Source organism: Manacus candei, unplaced genomic scaffold (assembly GCF_025592945.1).
Source record: "Manacus candei isolate 608988 ecotype Guabito, Panama unplaced genomic scaffold, ASM2559294v1 h1tg000005l, whole genome shotgun sequence".
NCBI lineage: Eukaryota > Metazoa > Chordata > Aves > Passeriformes > Pipridae > Manacus > Manacus candei.
The window spans coordinates 23,262,259-23,267,619 of NW_026138053.1; positions in this window are offsets into that span (position 1 = coordinate 23,262,259).

The following is a 5,361-nucleotide window of genomic DNA, read 5'->3' on the forward strand; positions in this document are numbered from 1 at the left end:
AGTTCACTCACCCCTTTCCCTGCTGCTTTTCAGACTACATGGTCCTCCAGGAAAGCACCTGGGAGACCAGCAGTTGTCTCCAGCCCTGTGACAGGAGAGAGATCAGGACTGCCAAGGACTGTCACCCATCACAGTTCTTTAGGCACCAAGCTCTGGAGATTTTTTTTGAGATTTGCACAGCTACAGGAGCAGCAGCCAGGCCCACAGAGGGATGTGTCATCTGACTGTATCACCTTTTGGGAAGGTTTTAGTGTTACTTGCCCCAGGAAACCTGGAGGGGAGAGAGCTCCCTCAACACCACAGCAGCTGAGCTAAAGCAAGCAGCCAGATTTTTAGGCAGAAAGCAGCCAAAAGAGCCCCAGGAGTTAAAACCAAGAGTTACTAACTCCAGATATCATCTGCCTCTTGGTGCCATCACCGCAGCAAACCATTTTGCATTTTGCTGGCAAGATAAGAGTCTTAGAGAAGCCAAGCAGAAAGAAAAGTATTTCACCCTGTAGGAACCACTCTTGGATGGCTCTCAGTGACCTTCCCAGAGATACACAGTTGTGCACACACAGATCCACACACACCACCACGCTGACACAGCTGGGGCCGCTCTTTTGGCAGCCCCTGGAATCCGAGCGATGGAAAATGCAGCGGATGCAAGAGGAGTGGGCACAGTGGCACTCCTGCAAAACAAGAGCTCAATGCAGTGGTGGCAGCAGCAGCAGCAACCACCGAATTCCCATTTAAATAAAATGCCAAAAGGCAGTCAGCGAAAGTGACATTTATGGTGTTACTACAAATGCATTCAGTGGGAAGCCGAGTAGCAGAAGCAGGTTGGGGGGAAAAAAACAAGCTGTAGTGAAAACTGCCATCTGTATATTGTGCCCCATTTTTAATATTCTGTATTCTCATAAAAAGTGTTGTTTCTGTCACTATTCAATCTCCCAAACTCACATGGAACACTGTTAAAAGTCAGCAGTGTGTGAAATGGTATTTTAAAATAAATGAAACCCGCTCGCAAAGCTGCGGAGGAATATTGCAATGCCAGGGTGCTGACAGACAGGCATTGAAAAGTAACAACCGTTATCATCTTAAAGCAAAGCGGATTAAATAAAAACCCACAGCTAGTGGTGCATTACCAAGTCTGATATTGACACAGCTGCCGTGGTGGTTATTTTTCATTGTCTCATCAAGACAAAGCATCACGGGATATCAATCTTCCCTCTGTCAGGCCATGCCTGCTGTAAAGTTTTTCGTTTACATTTTCATTATATCCCTTTTATCTCAGCTGCCAGCAAAAAAATATATATATGTATTTTTTATATATATATACACACATGCATATACATATATATGTATATGCATATTTGTATGTATGTCTGTATGTATATACTTTTAGGAATGCTGAGACTGGCTGACCTTCAGTGCATGTGCCAAGCCACAGCCTCAACCCATAAGGATCCTTGTTCTCCCAAGACAAAGCCAGTCCCTACTTGGTGGGCTGCAAGGACTGGTTTAGATCCCCTCCAACTGGGGACAGGCTGGTAAAGGTATGATCCCTCGAGTGCTCTCTAGCCAAGAAATCCAACCCACACAGCTGCCAGTGTTTTCTAGGAAGGCCCCTTCCTGTAACCTGATTTCACTGGTTGGACCAGCCACATCTGTTTCGCTATCAAGCTCAGTTTGGTGCATGGAAGAGAGAAGAAAATGAAGCAGAAATCATAATTCTCCATGGAGGGCACTGGCTGTCTCATCAATACTGGTAGCTGTTACGTTTCTCCCTTTTTAGCTCTACAGGCTGATCTCTGCTTCCAATCATTCCACACGTTTCTGTCCACCTTTAACTTTTCCAGCCTGGCAGCACCACCAAAGTGCTGCTCCTCTTTTCAGGAGGCTCACAGGCAAGTGTTGCTAGGGCAGAGAGCCCTTCCCGAGTGTGCTGAAAGCCTCACAGAGCTCACCTGCAAACACAGCACTGTAAATCCAGCCTATCCTTTCACTCCCACTAACAACTCTGCTGTTTCAAGGCAGGAGACAGAACCAGCAGCTGTTTGCAGCTGCCCACAGCATTCCCCAGAGCAACAGGGACTGCAGGAGGAGGAAATGGAACCTTCCCTTATTCTTAAGCGAGCCTCATCTTCCAAACCTATCACAAGTGGCACCTATGGCTGCTCTTCTGTGCTTGCTATTTAATTAAGTGCAGCCTCGGCTCCAACACTTCTTGTTCTTGCGTTTCCTGACAGGCAGCTCAGCACTGCCCGGTACAGCACATCAGCCCTTTAAGAGCTGGAACTCTGGGAAACGTAGTTCCCAGTGGAAAAACAAGGCTAAAGCGGCCACAGAGAGCTGCTGGTGCCCTGAGAATGCTACAATAGAGGCAGAAAAAACAGTGAAGCAAGACCCCTTGGAAAGGGGCCGCAAATGGAAATGTATCTAAGTGACCCACCACAAAAAATTCCCTGCCTCATTCCCGTGATCCCTCTGTGGGCTGACAGTGCAGAGCCAAACCCCCTCTCCTCAGCTCCCAAGCCAAGTAACCACCCAAATCCTCTGCAACGTTGGACACACACGTTTGCACCAGTCCACACGTGCTCTCCTTATAGACCCTGTGCAGAGTAGCAGGAGGAAAAACATTGATCACACCTTTCCTAAGCCAGGAAAGGGCTCTCTTCTGTGGCCCACAGTGTATTTTCCCATCCAAGTGGGGATTACCTCCAGTAAGCTCATCAGCTTCACTGGCACTTACCCTGAGGTCAAGCCTTAGCTGCTGAAAACCACACTGCAGTGTAAAGCAATTCACCCTCCCACCGTGTCTTCCCTGCCTCAGTTTCCCAGCACTGCACATGGTGTCCCTGAGCACTCCATGATCCCTCTTCCTCCTGCATCTCCCAGGTTGTTTGCACCATTCTCCCACTACAAATCCAAATTCCCCTGTCAGAAACATCCATCCCACTGAAGGGTCTCTACAACCCTGGGATGTGTGTCCTTTATCCTGCGGCTAGAAACATTCCCTCTCCATCCCCTAAAATGTTTCCTTCTTCCAAACAACAGTCTCCCAAGGTGTTTTCATTTAAAGAGAGAATCATTAACCCCTGAAAAACGCAAACTTCTGGGAAGCCATGGCAGTTCAGTGATGCTCCAGCCCTCACTGCATCCCTCCAAGGTCACCTGTGTCTGTGTTCACTTCCACTCAGCCCAAACTCAACCCCCAGGTCCTGCCCCACGAGCCTGTGGCCCCAGACCAGCTGCAGTTACACCTTCTCCACAGCCCTCAGCATAGCAAAGGGTTACACCAGCTCCTCCAGCAGTGTTTCCTCTCTCTCCCTCTCTGCAAGCAGCAGCAATTGCCATTCTGCATCCTTAATAGCAGCGTAATCAAAAGTTATGATGCATTTTTCAGTAATCACAAGAAATGATCCCCACTTAGCGTTAAGTAAAGCAAATTTGCCACTGGAAGGATAAAAAAAAAAAAAAAAAGGAAGAAAAAGAAGAAGTCAAAAGCATTTCAATTTTCATTTGAAACGAATGAGTCAGAGTCAATTTGGTAAAGCAGTTAACAGCAGCTGTGCTCCCCTTCCCAGCCCCTTAACAGGTACAATTTGCTTTTAACAAACAACCTCACAGAGGTCTCTGGCACCATGTTAACACAGTGGCATTCAACCCCTCTTGCTGTTGTGTATTTAAATTGGGTAATAGAGTCAGGCAGAGGAGATCCACCATGAATCTTAAGAAGTGTAATTTGACAGCATCTTTAAAAAACAAACAAAAAAAAAGTGGGGGGAGCCTTTATTAAAAAAAAATAATAAATTATTTTAAGAGCAGGTTTTGTTAGGTTATTTCAAAGCAGCATACGAGAAACAACAAGAGTCCTTGAAAGCCCCAGCAGGGTGGCAAGACCCCAAGCTTGGGGCTGTGAGCAAGCAGAGACCATCTGCAAAGATCTCTGCAACACATGGCATTTGACATTTGACAGCCAAAGCACCCTCAGCCTGGGTGCATTTGGGGTACCTCAACCCACACCAAGAGCAAAAGTGGAAGACTGTATGTCAGAAAAGAAGAGGGGAAAAAACAACAACAACAAAGCCAGAACACAACAGCCCCAACACTAAGGTTGCCCCAACCCCTCAGGGGATCCCACACCATCCCATAATCTCAGCAGTTGCTACCTCTCTGCAGAGAGGGCTACCCCTGGGCTGGAAGGAAAAGCAGCATCCCTTTCTTAGCCCTCCTGACCCCAGAGCATCCCTGTCCTTCCCTCACCCCAAAGCCAGGCCCTTGACAATGCCCTCATCTCACTTTTGGTTCAGACAGTCATCTCCTCTCATTCATTTGTTCTTTGAAGAAATCTCATTTCATTACCTTCCAGGCTCCTCAGCTTTGTGGGGAATTACAGGAGGTCAATGAAAAATTCATGTTCTCAGTCAGTAATTGGCATTTTTGTTTCCTTTTTTTAGAGGAAGGAAAGCAAAGAAAAGGATGTGAATGGGGCAGACAGCAGGGCGAGTGGGTATCTTCTGCCGGTTATTAAGATAAAGTCTCTCATATTGCTCCCAGTCAGTGCACTCTGGTGCTTTGCTCCAAGCAAACCCTGTAATCCTGCATATTGAAATCTGAAAGCATTCCTGGTACTTTCATTAGAGGGACAAGTAATGAAAGCAGACTGGACATACACAATTATTACAGTGTAATCCGCTGGAAATGAAGTCAATCCAATCACCGAGCATTCTGCTTTCTTCTCATTTTTTCGACTTCAAGTAAGTGCTTCCCAAATTCCAGCTGAAGTTACTGTTACAATCAATAGCACAAGGGCTCTTAGCATAAGACTCAATTAATATGATGCTTTGCAAGTGCTCCCCTATTGATCTCAGGCTGGTCTGAAACACCAGCCAGCACTGGCACCAACTACAGCACTAGCAAGGAAGACAAATGCAAAACTGGGGGATGCCAGAGAGCTAAAAGGAGCAGCAGAGCTCTTTAAAGATCACCAAGAAAAGGAGAAACCCCAGTCCTGGAAGCACGGGAAGTTCTCCAAAAACTAAAACGAGCCCGGTTGCGATCTGCTCCATCGGATTTGCCACCAACAAACACGAGACCAGGATTTCACCCTCCCATTTCCCGAAAAGAAACTCCCTCCAGCCACCTCCAAGGTCCTGCCCTGCCGAGCCGGGGGGCGGGCTTCTTCCTCCTTCTCTCCCTCCTGCTCGCGGCGAGCCCGCTGTCAGCCAGGAAACAGATTGCTACATCCAGCACGACCAAGGCTTGCCATGATTAGATCTATTAATACAGTGCATCTGATTCACCTCCAAGGCCCCAGCGCTCAGTGACAAATAGGGACGGGCTTCCCCGTTTTGCTGAGCGGTCCCCGCAGGAGTG